Raw genomic sequence first — 23,796 nt, forward strand, 5'->3', positions numbered from 1 at the left:
GGGGCCGACAATCTCTCTTCCCATGATTCCAGCCCAAAACATTACTCGACCTCCTCCTTGTTGGCGCCTTAGCCGTGTTTTCATGGGGTGTTCATCAACCAGCCATCCTCCACTCCATCCATCTGGACCATCGAGCGTTGCACGGCACTCATCGGTGAACAAAACAGTTTGGAAGTCAGTCTTCATGTATCGTTTGGCCCACTGGAGCCGTTTCTGCTTGTGTGCAGTGGATAGAGGTGGTCGACAGGATGGCTCACGCACCTCTGAAGGACCCTGCATCTTGTTGTTCTGGGGACGTTGGAGGCACTAGCAGCTTCAAAAACTTGTCTGCTGCTATGACAAGGCATTTTTGCAGCTGCTCTTTTAACCTTACGCAATTGCCTGTTGGAAAGAGTCGTCAATTTTTCCTTATCAGCACGCACACGTGTGTGCTGGGAATCAGCTACATACTTCTTGATTGTGCGATGATCACAATGAAGTGTCTTGGCAATGTTGATTGTAGTCATGCCTTGACCTAAATACTCCACAATTTGTTGCTTCTCAGCAGCCGACACATCCTTTTTCTTTCCCATTTTGGCAAAAAATGTGGGCTGCTTAAGAATGTGGAACAGCCTTCTTAAGTAGTCTTGCCTTTATTTGGACACACCTGCCAAACTAATGTGCACAGGTATCTACAATTGCTTTCAGTGACATAAAGAGCCCTGACACACATCACCATCAATGAGTTTAAATGACAAACAAAAAAATTCTAACCTTATCACTCCGAAACTCTTTGTGCATAATAATTTGGAACACAGTGTAGTAATGGTCATGTTTACCTCCTGAAAATCTAGGGCCTTTGTGGCAAAGAGTAACCAGAGCTCGGCTTTTAATGTTTAAGCATTTCTAGTGAAATGAAATCTGCGCTGTGATTGGTTGCTATGGGCAACAAAGTCCCTAGAAGAATGTTGAGAGTTATATTCAACTAATAACAGCGAAAGCAGGCGGCAGCTGATTGGACTATTACTCCCATCAGTCTTCACCTCCTGCCACTAATATCAGTGAGAGCAGGGGGCAGCTGATGGGAGTATTCATCAGCCTGTACCTGAGATATAAATAAATAAATTTAAAAAAATGATGTGGGTTCCCCTCTATTTTTGATAACCAGCGAGGCAAAACTGACAGCTGCAACCCTCAGCTGTCAGCGTTAGCAAGGCTGGTTATCAAGAATAGAGGGATCCCCATGTGTCATGAATCCCCAATGGCTAGGGATAGCACAGGACAAACAAAGTACAAATAAATAACGGACGAGCTCTAGGGTGATGGAAACTGGGCTGACCGCTGCCCTACGCCTGACAAACGCAACTAGAGATAGCCAGGGAGCGTGCCTACGTTGGTTCTAGACGCCACGCACCAGCCTAAGAGCTAACTAGTACTGCAGAGAAAATAAGACCTCACTTGCCTCCAGAGGAATGAACCCCAAAAGATATAGTTGCCCCCTCACATGTATTGACGGTGAAATGAGAGGAAGGCACACACAAAGAGATGATATATATAGCTTTAGCAAATTGAGGCCCGCTGTAAACTAGAAAGCAGAAAGATACAAAAGGGGACTGAGCGGTCAGCAAAAAACCCTAATCAAAAATACCATCCTGAGATTACAAGAACCCATGTGCCAACTCATGGCACATGGGGAGAACCTCAGTCCACTAGAGCTACCAGCTAGCATAGAGACATACTAAGCAAGCTGGACAAAAAACCAAACAACTGAAAATCAGCACTTAGCTTATCCTGAAAGATCTGGGAGCAGGTAGGCAGGAACCAAATAGAGCACATCTGAATACATTGATAGCCGGCAAGGGAATGACAGAAAGGCCAGGTAAAATAGGAAACACCCAGCCTCTGATGGACAGGTGGAAACCAAAGGCCGCAACCCACCAAAGTCACCCAGTACCAGCAGCAACCACCAGAGGGAGCCCACAAACAGAATCCACAACAGTACCCCCCCCTTGAGGAGGGGTCACCGAACCCTCACGAGAACCCCCAGGGCGATCAGGGTGAGCTCTATGGAAGGCGCGGACCAAATCAGTCGCATGAACATCGGAGGCGACCACCCAGGAATTATCCTCCTGACCATAACCCTTCCACTTAACCAAATACTGGAGTTTGCGTCTGGAAACACGAGAATCCAAGATCTTCTCAACAACATATTCCAATTCTCCCTCCACCAGCACCGGAGCAGGAGGCTCAACCGAAGGAACAACGGGTACCTCATACCTCCGCAACAACGACCGATGGAACACATTATGAATAGCAAACGATGCTGGGAGATCCAAACAAAAAGATACAGGGTTAAGAATCTCCGAGATCCTATAAGGACCGATGAACCGAGGCTTGAACTTAGGAGAAGAGACCTTCATAGGGACAAAACGAGAAGACAACCACACCAAATCCCCAACAAGAAGTCGGGGACCCACGCGGTGACGGCGATTAGCAAACTGCTGAGTCTTCTCCTGAGATAACTTCAAATTGTCCACCACCTGATTCCAAATCTGATGTAGCCTGTCCACCACCACGTCCACTCCAGGACAATCCGAAGACTCCACCTGACCAGAGGAAAAACGAGGATGAAACCCCGAATTACAAAAAAAAGGAGAGACCAACGTGGCAGAACTAGCCCGATTATTAAGAGCAAATTCGGCCAGTGGCAAAAAAACAACCCAGTCATCTTGATCAGCAGAAACAAAACACCTCAAATAAGTTTCCAAGGTCTGATTAGTTCGCTCCGTCTAGCCATTCGTCTGAGGATGGAATGCAGACGAAAAAGACAAATCAATGCCCATCTTGGCACAAAACGTCCGCCAAAATCTAGACACAAACTGGGATCCCCTGTCAGAAACGATATTCTCCGGAATCCCATGCAAACGAACCACGTTCTGAAAAAATAACGGGACCAACTCAGAGGAGGAGGGCAACTTAGGCAAGGGCACCAAATGAACCATCTTAGAAAAGCGGTCACACACAACCCAGATAACGGACATTTTCTGTGAAACCGGGAGATCAGAAATAAAATCCATGGAAATGTGCGTCCAAGGCCTCTTCGGGATGGGCAAGGATAACAACAACCCACTGGCCCGAGAACAGCAAGGCTTAGCTCGAGCACACACTTCACAAGACTGCACAAAGGTACGCACATCCCTAGACAAGGAAGGCCACCAAAAAGACCTGGCCACCAAGTCTCTAGTACCAAATATTCCAGGATGACCAGCCAACACAGAAGAATGGACCTCGGAGATGACTCTACTGGTCCAATCATCCGGGACAAACAGTCTTTCTGGTGGACAACGATCCGGTTTATCCACCTGAAACTCCTGCAATGCACGTCGCAAGTCTGGGGATACGGCGGACAATATTACCCCATCCCTAAGGATACCAGTAGGCCCAGAGTCTCCAGGAGAGTCAGGCACAAAACTCCTGGAAAGAGCATCTGCCTTTACATTCTTTGAACCTGGCAGGTATGAAACCACGAAATTGAAACGAGAAAAAAACAACGACCAACGAGCCTGTCTAGGATTCAAACGCCTGGCAGACTCAAGGTAAATGAGATTCTTGTGATCAGTCAAGACCACCACACGATGTTTAGCACCCTCAAGCCAATGACGCCACTCCTCAAATGCCCACTTCATGGCCAAAAGCTCCCGATTACCCACATCATAATTGCGCTCGGCGGGCGAGAATTTTCTAGAGAAGAATGCACATGGCTTCATCACCGAGCCATTAGAACTTCTTTGCGACAAAACCGCCCCCGCTCCAATCTCGGAAGCATCAACCTCAACCTGAAAAGGAAGTGAAACATCTGGTTGACACAACACAGAAGCAGAAGAAAACCGGCGCTTAAGTTCCTGAAAGGCCTCCACAGCCGCAGGAGACCAATCAGCAACATCAGCACCCTTTTTAGTCAAATCAGTCAAAGGTTTAACAATACTGGAAAAATTAGCAATGAACCGACGATAAAAATTAGCAAACCCCAAGAACTTCTGAAGGCTCTTAACAGATGTAGGTTGTGTCCAGTCACAAATAGCCTGAACCTTGACGGGATCCATCTCAATAGTAGAAGGAGAAAAAATGTACCCCAAAAAAGAAATCTTCTGGACTCCGAAGAGACACTTTGAGCCCTTCACAAACAGAGAATTGGCCCGCAGAACCTGAAACACCTTCCTGACCTGTAGAACATGAGACTCCCAGTCATCAGAAAACACCAAAATATCATCCAAATACACAATCATAAACTTATCCAGATATTCACGGAAAATATTGTGCATAAAGGACTGAAAGACTGACGGAGCATTGGAGAGTCCAAAAGGCATTACCAAATACTCAAAATGGCCCTCAGGCGTATTAAATGCGGTTTTCCACTCATCACCCTGTTTTATCCGCACCAGATTATACGCACCGCGAAGATCTATCTTAGTGAACCACCTAGCCCCCTTAATGCGAGCAAACAAATCAGTTAATAATGGCAATGGATACTGATATTTGACTGTAATCTTATTCAAAAGGCGATAATCTATACAAGGCCTCAGGGAACCATCTTTTTTTGCCACGAAAAAAAAACCTGCTCCCAGAGGGGACGAAGATGGACGAATATGTCCCTTTTCCAAGGACTCCTTAATATAATTCCGCATAGCAGTATGCTCTGGCAGTGACAGATTAAATAAACGACCCTTAGGGAACTTACTGCCAGGAATCAATTCTATAGCACAGTCACACTCTCTATGAGGAGGGAGCGAATTGAGCTTAGGCTCCTCAAAAACATCCCTATAGTCAGACAAAAACGCAGGGATCTCAGAAGGAGTAGATGAAGCAATTGAAATCGGAGGTGCATCACCATGAACCCCCTGACATCCCCAGCTTAACACAGACATTGTTTTCCAGTCCAGGACAGGATTATGAGTTTGTAACCATGGCAGACCAAGCACTAGTACATCATGTAAATTATACAGTACAAGGAAGCGAATCACCTCCTGATGAACGGGAGTCATGCGCATGGTCACTTGTGTCCAGTACTGCGGTTTATTCATAGCCAATGGTGTAGAGTCAATTCCCTTCAGAGGAATAGGAACTTCCAGAGGCTCCAGACTAAAACCGCAGCGTTTAGCAAATGACCAATCCATAAGACTCAGGGCAGCGCCCGAATCCACATAGGCATCGACGGAAATGGAAGACAGTGAAAAAATCAGAGTCACAGACAAAATGAACTTAGGCTGCAGAGTACCAATGGCAAAAGATTTATCAACCCCTTTTGTGCGTTTAGAGCATGCTGATATAACATGAGCTGAATCACCACAATAAAAACACAATCCATTTTTCCGCCTATAATTTTGCCGTTCACTTCTGGACTGAATTCTATCACATTGCATAGTCTCAGGTGCTTGTTCAGAAGACACCGCCAACTGGTGCACGGGTTTGCGCTCCCGTAAACGCCGATCAATCTGAATGGCCATAGCCATAGACTCATTCAGACCTGTAGGCGTAGGGAACCCCACCATAATATCCTTAATGGCCTCAGAAAGACCATTTCTGAAGTTTGCAGCCAGGGCGCACTCATTCCACTGAGTAAGCACCGACCATTTCTGAAATTTTTGACAATATATTTCCGCTTCATCATGCCCCTGAGAGAGGGCTAATAAAGCCTTTTCAGCCTGAATCTCCAGGTTAGGTTCCTCATAGAGCAATCCCAATGCCAGAAAAAACGCATCCACACTGAGCAATGCAGGATCCCCTGGTGCCAATGCAAATGTCCAATTCTGAGGGTCGCCCCGCAGGAAAGATATTACAATCTTGACCTGTAGAGCAGGGTCTCCAGAGGAGCGAGATTTTAAAGAAAGAAACAATTTACAATTGTTCCTGAAATTCAGGAAGGTAGATCTATCTCCAGAAAAGAACTCTGGAATAGGAATTCTAGGTTCAGACATGGGAGTGTGAACAACAAAATCCTGTATGTTTTGAACTTTTGCCGCGAGATTACTCAGGCTGGAAGCCAAACTCTGGACATCCATGTTAAACAGCTAAGATCAGAGCCATTCAAGGGTTAAGAGGAGGTAAGAAGCAGCTAGACAGCAATTAAGGGCTAGGCAGCAAAACTCTGAAGGGAAAAAAAAAAAAATTCCCTTAAACACTTCTATTTCTCCTCCTTCAGCCCAAAATATTAACACTTTGTGGGCCGGCTATACTGTCATGAATCCCCAATGGCTAGGGATAGCACAGGACAAACAAAGTACAAATAAATAACGGACGAGCTCTAGGGTGATGGAAACTGGGCTGACCGCTGCCCTACGCCTGACAAACGCAACTAGAGATAGCCAGGGAGCGTGCCTACGTTGGTTCTAGACGCCACGCACCAGCCTAAGAGCTAACTAGTACTGCAGAGAAAATAAGACCTCACTTGCCTCCAGAGGAATGAACCCCAAAAGATATAGTTGCCCCCTCACATGTATTGACGGTGAAATGAGAGGAAGGCACACACAAAGAGATGATATATATAGCTTTAGCAAATTGAGGCCCGCTGTAAACTAGAAAGCAGAAAGATACAAAAGGGGACTGAGCGGTCAGCAAAAAACCCTAATCAAAAATACCATCCTGAGATTACAAGAACCCATGTGCCAACTCATGGCACATGGGGAGAACCTCAGTCCACTAAAGCTACCAGCTAGCATAGAGACATAATAAGCAAGCTGGACAAAAAACCAAACAACTGAAAATCAGCACTTAGCTTATCCTGAAAGATCTGGGAGCAGGTAGGCAGGAACCAAATAGAGCACATCTGAATACATTGATAGCCGGCAAGGGAATGACAGAAAGGCCAGGTAAAATAGGAAACACCCAGCCTCTGATGGACAGGTGGAAACCAAAGGCCGCAACCCACCAAAGTCACCCAGTACCAGCAGCAACCACCAGAGGGAGCCCACAAACAGAATCCACAACACCCATGCTGTTTTTTTTATTTATTTTGATATTCTCTGGCTGTAAGAGGCCATGGATATTGACCCCCCCAGCCTAAAAATGGCAGCTCGCAGCCCACCAGAAAAGGTGCATCTATTAAATGCACCAATTTTGGTGCTTTGCCCACCTCTTCCCACTTGCCCTGTAGTGGTAGCAAGTGGGGTTCATATTTTTTAGGGTTGATGAAACCTTTGTATTGTCGGGGGACATCAAGCCCACGGATTACTAATGCAAAGGTGTCTATAAGACACCTATCCATCACTAATCCTATAGTTATATTGTAAATAAAGACACAGCCAGAATAAAGTCTTTTATTTGAAAAATAACAAACACAGTTATACTCACCTAATGCCTAATTCCACCGAATCCCTTGTCTCCTGTAATAAAACTAAAATAAAAAAACAACAATATCCCTCTCCTGTCCATCGCTCTGTCCCATGCCATAATCCATGTCTGGGGGATAAATAGTTTTCACCCTGGACTGTGCCAAGATGCGACCGTCTGGGTTGAGAACCACTAGGGAATGAGCTGCTGCGAGAGCTGCTTCAGTGACCGGCGGTGATGTCATTGAGGGTACCTCCGGTCACTGTGGCTGCGTAACCAGCCGGGCTGAACTGCGGTGACCTCAGCACCATGAGAAAAAGTCACTGAGTTCACCGCAGTTCAGCTCAGTGAGTTCACAACAGATCTTTAATCAAAAAACAATTGTGGAATTGCACTTTTTGGGGGAAATTCACCACAGTTGGAGTTTTTTTTCCTGTTTTCCAGTACACTATATGGTAAAATCAATGATATCATTCAAAAGTACAACTCATCCTGCGAAAAACAAGCCCTCAAACAGACTTATTGATAAAAAAAATTAAAAAGTTGTGGCTCTTGGAAGAAGGGGAGGAAAAAACAGAAATAAAAAAAAATGGAAAGCACCAAATTCTTCAAAAATAGTTTCTTGTACAGTGACTGTGATGTAATACTGTCATACAGCACTTAGACAATACCAAATGATGTAATATAATAATATTAATAATAATAATGTGACATAGTAGAAAGGTAATAGTGATAGAAAATAATAAAATATGTTGTTGCCCCAGTTGCCAGGCAATATAAAATGCTCTCATCCCGATGGGTATCTGAGGGCTACCACACACAAGGCGGTGCCAGGACCTCAGGGGATATGGGCAATTTCACTATACACCCCAATTAACTATTGCTGGGTATAGAATAAGTGATTACAGATTCAAAATAAAATGAGGTGAAAAAAATGTAAAAGGAAACAAAGAAAACCAAAACGAAAAACAAAAATTTGATTTACTACCATTTACCTAATGCAAATTTTTTTTTTTACATTTTCACCCCATTTTTTACTCCAGTACATTATATTACAAAATGAAGGGTGTCATACAAAAAGCTCATCCAGCATAAAAACAAGAACGCATACACGCCTTGGAGAAAGAGGAGGAAGAAAACAAAAACCTCAAAAATGAAAATTGTCACAAACAAAAAAGGGTTTAAAGGGATCACGTCCCTTTAAAGAAACGTTAAATTGCACCATATACACTATTTCGCAACTGAAGTGTTTGTATTGTGTGTACTTCTATATACCGTTCCCGTCCATGACTCAAGTATGGATATATCCATAGTGAATGGTAGTATTGTTGACATTTGCGTAACCCGCCCCTTCAGGGCATTTTTTGTGTGTTGAAATGTGACTGGTTTCTCATCTCACGTTTCCTTTTATCTAATAATTTTCAGTGACTACATTCTTCCACTGAATCTGAAATACTCTGTGCCGCACAAAACATTGTGCAACTCTCAATTACAAGATGTATGTAATCTATTAGTTTATTCCAAAGAAATAGCCTGACGGTACAGTTATGTCAACAAATTATTCTGACAAGTCCGGTTGTGGATGTGAGTTTTATAAGTTTGATAAGTACAAATGCATCCAAGTTGAAAAAGAATTCAAGTTTGCAAATGTTCATAAATAAAAAAAAATGACCATTTTATGTCTACAACTCCTATGCAGACCCATGTGTTTCCATGGTAACAGACTACAAACAAATCATGTGTAGTCTGATCCTTCCATCTTACTGTCTATGGATTAGCTAGATAAGGAAACCAAGTAGCATATAACTGTACCCGGATTGTCTCTTGTCAGTTTCTATGCAGACACAGTTCTCCTTGGGAGCTGCATATAGAAAATTGTAGGAGATTTTAACCCCTTCCCGGCATTTGCTGCATATGTACAGTGCATGTCAGGTGTATGTGTAAAGAGGTGACCGAGGCCGTCACATGCCTCCTATTCTTTGGACACTGTTCACATGGATTATGTGTGGTACCTTGTCGTTTACCAATGCTAAAGTTTTCCTGTAATGTTGCTGCATGGTGTTTGTACTGTTCATAAGCGTAGAGATAGAATAGAAGGTAGTATAGTGAGATTAGAATAGAGGGGGCATTCTAGAGATAGGGAAAAGGAGTATTAGCTTAGGATTAGTCAGCATAGGGGTTTTCCAGACGGGGAGGAGTTTACAGTGTAGTGTAGTGCAGAGTAGTAGGATGTAGTGCAGACACTTCCTGGTTAGTGAGCAGAGCTGGGCAGCCTTGCCCAGGGCAAGAAGCAGTGCAGAGCAGATGCAGCAGTGAGAAGAGGCAGTCTGACAGCCATGGGGGTGAAGCTGCTAAGCCAGGAAGGGACCCCAGGCTGAGTGTCATGCAGGCAGTCACCAGCTTAGACAGAACCATTCCAAGGAAGGATCCGAAGCTTACAGCAGGGATTACGGGCAGCTGAGACAGCGAGCCTGTTACCCTATAACTCGAAGCCGGACCAGCAGAATGGCAGAAAGCTGGTGGGCATAAAGGCACAGATGGGACAGAAATTGTCCGAAATGGCAGTGACTGCTGGAAAGGGACAGGGATTGTCTGAGAAGAGAAGTTATTGCTGGAACAGGACAGAGACTGTCCAGCGAGGCAGGGATTGCTAGAAATGAGGCAGGGATTGCCAGAAGTGAGGCAAGGATTGCCAGAAAAGCTAGGCAGGGACTGCCAGAAGGAACAGAGGTTGCCGGGAAGGCAGGGAAAGCTTGAGAGATGCCACTCTGTGTACACTGTTCTGCATTTGTGATGGATACCCTACTGCTAAGTAAAGTTGAACTGTTGAAAAAGGATATTGTGTCTGGAATGGTTTGTGGAGCTTGTGGATACGGAGTCGGAGTGACAGAAGCCGAGGGGGCTCTGACAGTAAATGTAAGTGTATTGCTGCACACGCTGCGCATGCAGCAGAAGGGACATTGTATTTCATCTGTGGGGCGCCAGGGTGTGGGAACACTACAGCCCGTTGCCACGACTACCACCCTTGCCACCTTACATATGGAGCAGGAACTAGGTTACACAGCCTTCATCTGTCTGTAATGGCAGCCATCGGTCTAAGCTCTGATCACTGCTGGTAACCCATTGAATGGTGCAATCAATCACTGACAGTGATCTTTAAGGCACCCAGGACTGAGGCCCATGTGACACCCACTAGGGCCGTGAGGTACTCGGAACCCGGTCGGACGATTCTTAAATGGGTGGTCACAGCAGCAGTGACCCGGTCCATGGCCCTGGGCGCACAATAAAAGTGATGAGGAAAATAAAGTTTATATAGGGAAAGGGGATAGTTTGTGATGCCACCTGTGGTACTCGGCCAGGGATGGCCGACGCTACTTAAAGGGACCGCTGGGACTGATGGTGATGCAGCTGGAATGATTCTGCTCCCCACAGGTGGAGCGGGGCCTGTTATGACCCCAATGGCGAGGGTCTCAGAGGAACGTGGAAGTCTGCAGAATACAAAAATCCAGCTCATAGGGCAGTGGTAACTGGGTTGACCATATATCTACTCCTAACGCCAACACTAGAAGTAGCCGGGGATCATTCCTACGTTGATTCTAGATGACACGCGCCAGCCGGAGAATCTAGCTACCCCTAGTAGAGGAAAACAAAGACCTTTCTTGCCTCCAGAGAAGGGGACCCCAAAGCTGGATAGAAGCCCCCCACAAATAATGACGGTGAGGTAAGAGGAAATGACAAACACAGAAATGAATAAAGTTTAGCACAGAGAGGCCCGCTTACTGATAGCAGAATAAAGAAAGGTAACTTATATGGTCAACAAAAACCCTATCAAAATCCACACTGGAAATTCAAGAACCCCCGAACCGTCTAACGGTCCGGGGGGAGAACACCAGCCCCCCTAGAGCTTCCAGCAAAGGTCAGGATATTGATTTGGAACAAGCTGGACAAAAATACAAAACCAAAACAAATAGCAAAAAGCAAAAGGCAGACTTAGCTGATATAACTGGAACCAGGATCAGTAGACAAGAGCACAGCAGACTAGCTCTGATAACTACGTTGCCAGGCATTGAACTGAAGGTCCAGGGAGCTAATATAGCAACACCCCTAACTAACGACCCAGGTGCGGATAAAAGGAATGACAGAAAAACCAGAGTCAAAAAACTAGTAACCACTAGAGGGAGCAAAAAGCAAATTCACAACAGTACCCCCCCCTTAGTGAGGGGTCACCGAACCCTCACCACGACCACCAGGGCGATCAGGACGAGCGGCATGAAAGGCCCGAACTAAATCGGCCGCATGAACATCAGAGGCGACCACCCAGGAATTATCCTCCTGACCATAGCCCTTCCACTTGACCAGGTACTGAAGCCTCCGCCTGGAGAGGCGAGAATCCAAGATCTTCTCCACCACGTACTCCAACTCGCCCTCAACCAACACCGGAGCAGGAGGCTCAGCAGAAGGAACTACAGGCACAATGTACCGCCGCAACAAGGACCTATGAAATACATTGTGAATAGCAAACGACACAGGCAGATCCAGACGAAAAGATACAGGATTAAGGATTTCCAATATCTTGTAAGGCCCAATAAAACGAGGTTTAAATTTGGGAGAGGAGACCTTCATAGGAACAAAGCGGGAAGAAAGCCATACCAAATCCCCAACGCGTAGTCGGGGACCCACACCGCGGCGGCGGTTGGCAAAGCGCTGAGCCTTCTCTTGTGACAACTTCAAGTTGTCCACCACATGATTCCAGATCTGCTGCAACCTATCCACCACAGAATCCACCCCAGGACAGTCAGAAGGCTCCACATGACCCGAAGAAAAGCGAGGATGGAAACCAGAGTTGCAGAAAAAAGGCGAAACCAAGGTGGCGGAACTAGCCCGATTATTAAGGGCAAACTCAGCCAACGGCAAGAATGTCACCCAATCGTCCTGATCAGCAGAGACAAAACACCTCAAATAAGCCTCCAAAGTCTGATTGGTTCGCTCCGTCTGTCCATTAGTCTGAGGATGGAAAGCAGACGAAAACGACAAATCAATGCCCATCCTACTACAAAAGGATCGCCAGAACCTGGAAACGAACTGGGATCCTCTGTCTGACACAATATTCTCAGGGATGCCGTGCAAACGAACCACGTTCTGGAAAAACACAGGAACCAGATCGGAAGAGGAAGGCAGCTTAGGCAAAGGAACCAAATGGACCATCTTGGAGAAGCGATCACATATCACCCAGATAACGGACATGCCCTGAGATAGCGGAAGATCAGAAATGAAATCCATGGAGATATGTGTCCAAGGTCTCTTCGGGACAGGCAAGGGCAAGAGCAAACCGCTGGCACGAGAACAGCAAGGCTTAGCTCGAGCACAAGTCCCACAGGACTGCACAAATGACCGCACATCCCTTGACAAGGAAGGCCACCAAAAGGACCTGGCCACCAGATCTCTGGTGCCAAAAATTCCCGGGTGACCTGCCAACACCGAGGAATGAACCTCGGAAATGACTCTGCTGGTCCACTTATCCGGGACAAACAGTCTGTCAGGTGGACAAGACTCAGGCCTATCAGCCTGAAATCTCTGCAACACACGTCGCAGATCTGGAGAAATAGCTGACAAGATAACTCCATCTTTAAGAATACCAACAGGATCAGCGACTCCAGGAGCATCAGGCACAAAGCTCCTAGAAAGAGCATCGGCCTTCACATTCTTTGAACCTGGTAAATACGAGACAACAAAATCAAAGCGGGAGAAAAACAATGACCAGCGGGCCTGTCTCGGATTAAGGCGTTTAGCAGACTCGAGATACATCAGATTTTTGTGATCAGTCAAGACCACCACACGATGCTTAGCACCCTCGAGCCAATGACGCCACTCCTCAAATGCCCATTTCATGGCCAACAACTCCCGATTGCCCACATCATAATTTCGCTCGGCAGGCGAAAACTTCCTAGAGAAAAAGGCACAAGGTTTCATAACAGAGCAACCAGGGCCTCTCTGCGACAAAACGGCCCCTGCCCCAATCTCCGAAGCATCCACCTCAACCTGAAAGGGAAGTGAGACGTCAGGCTGGCACAAAACAGGCGCCGAAGTAAACCGGCGTTTCAACTCCTGGAAAGCCTCCACGGCAGCAGGAGCCCAGTTAGCTACATCGGAGCCCTTCTTGGTCATATCCGTCAAAGGTTTCACAATGCTAGAAAAATTAGCAATAAAACGACGGTAGAAGTTAGCGAAGCCCAAGAACTTCTGAAGACTCTTAACTGACGAGGGCTGAGTCCAATCAAGAATAGCTCGGACCTTGACTGGGTCCATCTCCACAGCAGAAGGGGAAAAAATGAACCCCAAAAAGGGAACCTTCTGTACACCAAAGAGACACTTTGAGCCCTTGACAAACAAAGAATTTTCACGCAAAATTTTAAAGACCAACCTGACCTGCTCCACATGCGAATCCCAATTATCAGAAAAAACCAAAATATCATCCAGATAAACAATCAAAAATTTATCCAGATACTTCCGGAAAATGTCATGCATAAAGGACTGAAAAACTGAAGGCGCATTGGAGAGCCCAAAAGGCATCACCAAGTACTCAAAATGACCTTCGGGCGTATTGAATGCGGTTTTCCATTCATCACCTTGCTTAATGCGCACAAGGTTGTACGCACCACGAAGGTCTATCTTGGTGAACCACTTGGCACCCTTAATCCGGGCAAACAAGTCAGACAACAGCGGTAAAGGATACTGAAATTTGACAGTGATCTTATTTAAAAGCCGATAATCAATACAAGGTCTCAAAGATCCGTCCTTTTTTGCCACAAAAAAGAATCCCGCACCAAGAGGGGAAGAAGACGGACGAATATGTCCTTTCTCCAGAGACTCCTTGATATATGAACGCATAGCGGTATGTTCAGGTACCGACAGATTAAACAGTCTTCCCTTAGGAAACTTACTGCCTGGGATCAAATCTATAGCACAGTCACAGTCCCTATGAGGAGGCAGTGCACTGGACTCAGACTCACTGAAGACATCCTGATAATCAGACAAATACTCCGGAACTTCCAAAGGCGTAGAAGAAGCAATAGACACAGGCAGGGAATCCTCATGAATACCACGACAGCCCCAACTAGACACTGACATAGCCTTCCAGTCAAGGACTGGATTATGGGTCTGTAACCATGGCAGCCCTAAAACAACCAAATCATGCATTTTATGTAAAACCAGGAAACGTATCACCTCGCGGTGTTCAGGAGTCATGCACATGGTAACCTGTGTCCAATACTGCGGTTTATTTGCTGCCAATGGTGTAGCATCAATACCCCTAAGAGGAATAGGATTTTCTAATGTTTCAAGAGTAAACCCACAGCGCTTAGCAAATGAGAGATCCATGAGACTCAGGGCAGCACCTGAATCTACAAACGCCATGACAGGATAAGATGACAGTGAGCAAATCAAAGTTACAGACAGAATAAATTTAGGTTGCAAATTACCAACGGTGACAGGACTAACAACCTTAGCTATACGTTTAGAGCATGCTGAGATAACATGTGTAGAATCACCACAGTAGTAGCACAAGCCATTCCGGCGTCTATGAATTTTCCGCTCATTTCTAGTCAGGATTCTATCACATTGCATTAAATCAGGTGTCTGTTCAGACAACACCATGAGGGAATTTGCGGTTTTGCGCTCCCGCAACCGCCGGTCAATTTGAATAGCCAGTGCCATAGTATCATTCAGACCTGTGGGAATGGGAAAACCCACCATAACATTCTTAATGGCTTCAGAAAGGCCATTTCTAAAATTAGCGGCCAGTGCACACTCGTTCCAATGTGTCAGCACGGACCATTTCCGAAATTTTTGGCAATACACTTCAGCCTCGTCCTGCCCCTGAGACATAGCCAGCAAGGCCTTTTCTGCCTGAATCTCAAGATTGGGTTCCTCATAAAGTAAACCGAGCGCCAGAAAAAACGCATCAAGATCAGCCAATGCCGGATCTCCTGGCGCCAGCGAAAAAGCCCAATCCTGAGGGTCGCCCCGTAAGAACGAAATAACAATTTTTACTTGCTGAGCAGAATCTCCAGATGAACAGGGTCTCAGGGACAAAAACAATTTACAATTATTCACGAAATTCCTAAACTTAAACCTGTCTCCGGAAAACAGTTCAGGAATCGGTATTTTAGGTTCTGACCTAGGATTTCTGATAACATAGTCTTGTATGCCCTGCACACGAGTAGCCAGCTGGTCCACACTTGTAATCAAGGTCTGGACATTCATGTCTGCAGCAAGCATAGCCACTCTGAGGTAAAGGGGAAGAAAAAAAAAAAAAAAAAAAAACTCAGAATCTTCTTTCTTATAATCCCTCTTCTGCAATGCATTAAACATTTAATACTGGCCTGGCAAACTGTTATGACCCCAATGGCGAGGGTCTCAGAGGAACGTGGAAGTCTGCAGAATACAAAAATCCAGCTCATAGGGCAGTGGTAACTGGGTTGACCATATATCTACTCCTAACGCCAACACTAGAAGTAGCCGGGGATCATTCCTACGTTGATTCTAGATGACACGCGCCAGCCGGAGAATCTAGCTACCCCTAGTAGAGGAAAACAAAGACCTTTCTTGCCTCCAGAGAAGGGGACCCCAAAGCTGGATAGAAGCCCCCCACAAATAATGACGGTGAGGTAAGAGGAAATGACAAACACAGAAATGAATAAGGTTTAGCACAGAGAGGCCCGCTTACTGATAGCAGAATAAAGAAAGGTAACTTATATGGTCAACAAAAACCCTATCAAAATCCACACTGGAAATTCAAGAACCCCCGAACCGTCTAACGGTCCGGGGGGAGAACACCAGCCCCCCTAGAGCTTCCAGCAAAGGTCAGGATATTGATTTGGAACAAGCTGGACAAAAATACAAAACCAAAACAAATAGCAAAAAGCAAAAGGCAGACTTAGCTGATATAACTGGAACCAGGATCAGTAGACAAGAGCACAGCAGACTAGCTCTGATAACTACGTTGCCAGGCATTGAACTGAAGGTCCAGGGAGCTAATATAGCAACACCCCTAACTAACGACCCAGGTGCGGATAAAAGGAATGACAGAAAAACCAGAGTCAAAAAACTAGTAACCACTAGAGGGAGCAAAAAGCAAATTCACAACAGGGGCCCCAGGGCTACCGGTACAGTTTCGTAAGGGGATTGTGGATTTTGGAGTGCAGGACTGAGGGTGCAGGAAATGATTGGAGAACACGAGGACTGTAGTTTCTTTACCTTTAATTGCAGGTGCAGTCCGGAGCACTGGTGACAGGTGATCATGGAGGTCCAGGCAGCCTGGAAGCATTTCAGGATCCACCTAGCCAGGTGGATTTGGAGGCCTTCTCTCTACACTGCTCCCTAGGTCCTTGGTGCCTTAAGCTCTCCACAAGTCCCTGTTACAGTATGTCCATGAAATGGAACATTTCCCTGCATGGCAGGCAGCTTGAGCCTGTTCCAGGTGTCACCCCCTCGTGGTGACTTCGGGCTCTCATATGCTGCTATGCCTCAGGGTGTCAGTTGGCGCTAGGAGACCTGCAATCTCCTGCCCTCCAGTTTTAGTTGCCGGGCCTGCAGTTCCCACACAACCACAGATTCCGGTGTCCGGTCTTTGGCACTCAGTCCTGGGGTGAGCTCAGTCGCAGCTCCAATCCCTAAGGTTCTCCTTACTTGCTTCTTCCTCTTTCACTTTCTCAGTCTATCACTAAAACTAAATCACTAGCCCCGCCTCCAGCCAGAACTTATAGGGAAGCTCCCCTAAAACAGGTGTTAGTGCTCCCCCTTCTGGTCTGGAGTCTGGAAAGGTGTTGCATTCTGATGTACCTGGAAAGGGGATCCCCCTTTGCTTCCAGGCATGACATCACCTCCTGTGAGGGAGGCAATGCCACTGTAGCAACTGGACTCCTGGGGTGCCACACCCATGTCAGGTTCCTATGGCCTCTCCCAAGCACCCCTATTCCCAAGACTCAATCACACGGAGAAAAGTGAGCTGGCATTGCAGCCATAGGCCTGCTGAAAGCTGTCATGAATTCCATTGTGGTACTGCGGCGAACCATAGCTATTGGGTGAGCTTCATAGGAGACAATGATTTTATCAAAATAATGAAATACAGTGGTATTACACAATATTTCATGGCATGTAAAAGTTTGGACCCTCCTGGTCCAAATTACTGCTATTGTGAACAGCTAAACAAGTTAAAGATGAAATGATCTCTAAAAGGCCTAAAGTTAATTACACATTTCCTTTGTATTTTTGGCAAAAAAAATAGATTGTCAGTTTTTACATTTTAAAAGTTACAAAAAGGAAAATGGGCCACTGTAAAAGTTTGGGCACCCTTGGAGATTTGTGTGCTCAGATAACTTTGGCCAAGGTCTCAGACCTTAATTAGCCTGTTAGGGTTATGGCTCATTCACTATCATCGTTAGGAAAGGCCAGGTGATGCAAATTTCCCAACTTTATAAAAACCCAGCATCCTCTAACCTTGTGCCAAAAAACAGTAGCCATGGGTTCTTCTAAGCAGCTGCCTAGCATTCTGAAAATGAAAATGGTGGAGGCCCACAAAGCAGGAGAAGGCTATAAGAACATAGCAAAGTGTTTTCATGTTTCCATTTCCTCAGTTTGAAATTTAATTAAGAAATGGCAGTAAACCGGAACAATGGAGGTCAAGATAAGGTCTGAAGACCAAGCAAAATTTCAATGAGAGCTGCTCATAGGATTGCTAGAGAGGCAAAATAGAACTCCTGCTTGACTGCAAATGATCTTCAGGAAGATTTCACAGACTCTGGAGTTGTGGTACCTTGTTCTACTGTTCATAGATAATAAAACACATACAGTTAGGTCCATATATATTTGGACAGAGACAACATTTTTCTCATTTTGGTTATAGACATTACCACAATGAATTGTAAACAAAACAATTCAGATGCAGATGAAGTTCAGACTTTCAGCTTTCATTTGAGGGTATCCACATTAAAATTGGATGAAGGGATTAGGAGTTTCAGCTCCGTAACATGTGCCACCCTGTTTTTAAAGGGACCAAAAGTAATTAAATAATTTTAAATAAAATGTTCATTTTTAGTACTTGGTTGAAAACCCTTCGTTGGCAATGACTGCCTGAAGTTTTGAACTCATGGACATCACCAGACGCTGTGTTTCCTCCTTTTTGGTGCTCGGCCAGGCCTTCACTGCAGTGGTTTTCAGTTGCTGTTTGTTTGTGGGCCTTTCTGTCTGAAGTTTAGTCTTTAACAAGTGAAATGCTGCTCAATTGGGTTGAGCTCAGGTGACTGACTTGGCCATTCCAGAATATTCCACTTCTTTGCTTTAATAACCTCCTGGGTTGCTTTGGCTTTATGTTTTGGGTTATTGTCCATCTGTAGTATGAAACGACAACCAATCAGTTTGGCTGCATCTGTCTGGATCTGAGCACACAGTATGGCGGCTCTGAAGACCTCAGAATTCATTCATCCTGTGTCACATCATCAATAAACACTAGTGACCCAGTGCCACTGGCAGCCATGCATGCCCAAGCCATCACACTGCCTCCGTCGTGTTTTACAGATGATGTGGTATGCTTTGGATCATGAGCTGTACCACGCCTTCGCCATACTTTTCTCTTTCCATCATTCTGGTAGAGGTGGATCTTGGTATCATCTGTCCAAAGAATGTTCTTCCAGAACTGTGCTGGCTTTTTTAGATGTTTTTTAGCCTTTTTCTTCTTGATGCTTATGAGTGGCTTGCACCGTGCAGTGAACCCTCTGGATTTACTTTCATGCAGTCCTCTCTTTATGGTAGATTTGGATATTGATACGCCGACCTCCTGGAGAGTGTTGGTCACTTGGTTGGCTGTTGTGAAGGGGTTTCTCTTCACCATGGAGATTATTCTGCGATCATCCACCACTGTTGTCTTCCGTGGGCGCCCAGGTCTTTTTTCATTGATGAGTTCACCAGTGCCTTCTTTCTTTCTCAGGATGTACCAAACTGTAGATTTTGCCACTCCTAATATTGTAGCAATTTCTCGGATGGTTTTTTTCTGTTTTCGCAGCTTAAGGATGGCTTGTTTCACCTGCATGGAGAGCTCCTTTGACCGCATGTTTACTTCACAGCAAAACCTTCCAAATGCAAGCACCACACCTCAAATCAACTCCAGGCCTTTTATCTGCTTAATTGAGAATGACATAACGAAGGGATTGCCCACAACTGTCCATGAAATAGCCTTGGAGTCAATTGTCCAATTACTTTTGATCCCTTTAAAAACAGGGTGGCACATGTTAAGGAGCTGAAACTCCTAAACCCTTCATCCAATTTTAATGTGGATACCCTCAAATGAAAGCTGAAAGTCTGAACTTCAACTGCATCTGAATTGTTTTGTTTAAAATTCATTGTAGTAATGTATATAACTGCAGCGCCCCAGAGTCCTGGTCGTTGCAGTACTGTGGCTCCGCCGCTAAGGGGAGCTATGGCACGTCTGATGGCACTGAAAGAGTTCATCTGATCAGGTATCACAGACACCAATACATTTCATAAAGCAAAGTATGAAGGTGGCTGACAGCACTCACTCATTTGGGCGCTCGTTCCATATCCAGGGAACCCTTCTGGGTAAAGCTTCAGATTCTCACAGAAGAACAGCGCACCACCGGGTGTAATAATCCAAAGAAATCTTTATTCAGCCATAAAGCATCAAAGCGACGTTTCGACCATATGTTGGTCTTTTTCAAGCATACAAACATGGCGGTAAGGGGGTCTTAAATAGTGTAGACACCACACAGGGAGCCAATCACTACTAAGCACCTCCCTCATTGCCTCCTAATACAATATTCTGCTAAAACATTACAAAAAACAGACATCAGACATTTGTATACATATAAACTTAACATTATAATATCATTATTATTTCAATAAATATATTACTCACTAAAAAAGACATGAAATAACGCTTTGTTTACACCTCTATTCCACGTGTATATTGTCGCATCTCCATTGTCATAGTAACAAATCACCAATACCTTGTTACTTCCTGGCTCTTCATATGGCCAATCGATGCCCAGATCGTCATTCAGCCAATCCAGTATATCCTTACACTGGAGCTGAATAGCATAACCCAATCAGATTGTTTCTTCTTATTCAGCTGTTCCACGTCATACCCAGCATCCACTTTCCCCCGGCAGGCACTAGGAGCAGTGAAGCGCAAGCGCATCAGCGTCACCCCGGGATGTGATGTGATCATGCCTTTTTTAGTGAGTAATATATTTATTGAAATAATAATGATATTATAATGTTAAGTTTATATGTATACAAATGTCTGATGTCTGTTTTTTGTAATGTTTTAGCAGAATATTGTATTAGGAGGCAATGAGGGAGGTGCTTAGTAGTGATTGGCTCCCTGTGTGGTGTCCACACTATTTAAGACCCCCTTACTGCCATGTTTGTATGCTTGAAAAAGACCAACATATGGTCGAAACGTCGCTTTGATGCTTTATGGCTGAATAAAGATTTCTTTGGATTATTACACCCGGTGGTGCGCTGTTCTTCTGTGAGAATCTGAACCAATACATTTCATAGTCGGGCCTCCGGGGGGAGCTAAGGGTTCTATTCACTAGGCCACTCCCCACCATTGTGGGTAAACTGGGGGTCAGGCAGGAAGTTAGATGAGAAAGCTGACTGGGTTGGAACCAGGCAACACCTTGTGGCAGAGGGTGTTGTGGGGGAAGATACAGTAGGGTCTCTGTCAGGGGTGGGATCCTGACAGAGGCTTGGCAACTTGAGCGAATGTAACGGGACCGTGCCTGCTCAGGATAGCGGCGGTGCCCAAGGAAGGATCAGAAGCGAGATAGATTGTGCTGAGTGAGAAACGAGATCAAGCAATAAGGAGAATACCAGTAGGAGTCGTGCTGTAAGACCGAGGCAACATCCTACTGAGGCGCACAACCGGTGGCCGGAACGCCGAGAGAGTATCATAATATTCAGCTTCAAGCAATACTCCAAACAGCGGCAGGACAGTCAGCCTAAGGCGGGCTGTCTCACTTAAATCACCTATGCAGTCTTGGGGGGCAACTTGTGGAGAGGGGCGGCTCTAGGGTCCCGGAAGAGCTCCGAGCCTACCCGTCAAACGGGTGCCGTCCCAACCAGAACATCAGGGAGGGACGGAGGATTAGCAGAACATCATCTAATCGAGTTGTGAGGGAACTTAAGAAACAGACACAACAGTTGTGGGGACTTTCCGTAAGCACAGCAGGGAAGGACCACAACACATAGCGCTAGAAGGAAGGCACAGATTTCCACCTGTGAAGAGAACTCTGGAGGTGCCATTGGACCGGCCGGACTTGCGCAGCCTGGTGAACCGTATTCTGGACTGAGGACCCAGAGATCTTCAGTAAAGAGGTAAAGAGACTGCAACCTGGTGTCCTCGTTATTTACTACACTGCACCACTGATATTCATCTATCCACATCATTCACTGTGCGCCCCTCGGCAGGGTCACGGACCGGGGCCTAGCCACCGTGACAACCCCAGAGCAGAGACTCAGAGGCCCGGTACCGGGTACCCCTCGGCCCTGCGGCGGTGGGGGCGCTACAACTTGGCGTCACGAACAGGATCTACTTAAGCCTGAAGAATCAGGTCATGTGTGCCTTGGAACTGTGATTTATTATACTTGGAACTGAGATTTATTGTGCTTGGACTGTGACTTATTGCAAAGACTGTGCTGCGCCATTTACCTCCAAAATCCGCCGCCATTACAGCGCTGAGGAGAGCGCAGGAGAAGAAGAGGGGCGTGGAGTGGGCGTAGACAAGCTGAAGAGCGCGAAGGACAATGGCCGCCCAGTCTAAATATTTCTGCACAGTGAGGACGTGTCCGTCAGCAGCAGAGATCCGCCTCCTGATCCTCAATGGAGGGCGGAGACCGAGAAAACGACACCGCCCACGAAGGAGAGAGCGGGAAAAGGACCAGGAAGTGACACACGTGGAGGACGCCATGGCCAGCAGCTCGGAACCCGAAAGCGGGGTTGAAGCAGAAGTCTCCCCCAACTACCCGGATGAGTATCGCAGCCAACCCTCCACGGATAGCACTGGTTTCCTGCGGGCTGAGATGGAGGACTTAATCGATCAGCTCCTCCAGCTGAATGTGAAGGCCCGGGCTCCGCACCAAGTGGCGCCGAGAGAGAGTCTCCTGACATCGGATCCACTGCTGCCGGAGTTGCTACCGGAGTTCTCGCCGATGGAGCCAGCGGAACCCGTCGCGGAGGAGGAGCCTACGCCGGCTGGTGAGTCCGCCGACCCTGTCCCGCCGGAGGAGGATTTGTTAGTGGGCCCCGTTGCAGCACCCCCTCTCCCTGGGACCCATAAACTCCAACGCCTGTTACCATGGGAGGAGGCCACGGGCATGGAACACCGCATGAGAGCCCCGATCGCACCCACTCCCCTGCTGTGTGAGGTCCACGCGGAGCGCACAGTGTGCCGCTGGGTGAACCCCGGATCCAATCTTATGGGGTTCCCCGGGGTGAGGACCCAGGAGGGAGAGATGGTACAGGCCCTAAGCTGGGAAGAATACCAGGTCCAGCTAGAGCAGCAATGGGAGGAGAAACAGAAAGAATACCAGGCCGGGCTAGAGGCCTACCACCAAAAAGACCTGGCGGTCAAGGACCGGACCCGCAAGGACCCCACCGCTCACCAGGCCCCGCGCAGGCAGGGCACCGTTGTCACCTTCAGGCTCCGCGGAGGTTGGGGCTTCATCAAGGAACCGGGCCTGTATGCGGAAGTGTTCGTTAACCGGAGGGATGTAGAGTCTCACTTGAGGGAGGGTCACCCGGACCGGGACCTCCACCCAGGGGATGCAGTTACCTACACCCGTCACTTTGGAGAGAAGGGGTGGTTCGCCTTGAATGTCCACAGGAAAAAGCTGGTGGAACCCCCGACTAAGGTGCCGGAGAAGATCTCTCCCGTGGCCAAGGTGCCCCCTTGTGGGGTGCCCCCTTGTGGTCGGCCCACGGTCACCACTGAGACCACCCTGGTCATCCCAACGGGCACGGTCGTGAAGACCACGACTTGCCGCGTTGTGACCTCCACCGCAGTCGTGGCCACACAAGTGCCTCCTCAGGTGACCCTCGTGTCTACTGCCCCAGAACTGAAGACTGTGGGTACACAGACCCCCAGCTGGGATAACAGACCCCCTTATGCAGTACCAGGCGGTTCGCAATACCCAAAGGGGTTGCCTCCGCCGGTGCTGCCTCCTGAATGGTTTAAGTAAACATTTTGAGTATGCTGATATGTAAATAGTTAACTGTTTTGCTTTCCTGATCTTTTCTGCTAAACCCGTCTAGGATTAACTCTTAAAAGGATCCCTTTGTTGACCCGGGATCCCTATTGTTTTGTTTATTTTTTCTGAGTTTTTATACAAAGTTTCCAGAACTGCCGCAATCATGAACAGTGCATGATACAAACTTTTTGTAAATAGTTTGCACCTTATTAAAGGTGCTCCCTA

The 23,796-nt window shown here is 46.6% G+C and overlaps 1 long non-coding RNA gene across 1 annotated transcript in view; it reads right to left on the minus strand.

The window, feature by feature from the left end:
* LOC143793667 (uncharacterized) overlaps positions 1-20,327 on the minus strand; it is a 154,842-nt gene extending 134,515 nt beyond the window's left edge. The window contains exon 1 of the long non-coding RNA XR_013220186.1: positions 20,234-20,327. This is a non-coding gene — a long non-coding RNA (uncharacterized LOC143793667). The remainder of the gene's footprint in view (positions 1-20,233) is intronic.
* Positions 20,328-23,796: the final 3,469 nt, after the last annotated feature.

This window comes from Ranitomeya variabilis, chromosome 1 (genome assembly GCF_051348905.1).
Source record: "Ranitomeya variabilis isolate aRanVar5 chromosome 1, aRanVar5.hap1, whole genome shotgun sequence".
NCBI lineage: Eukaryota > Metazoa > Chordata > Amphibia > Anura > Dendrobatidae > Ranitomeya > Ranitomeya variabilis.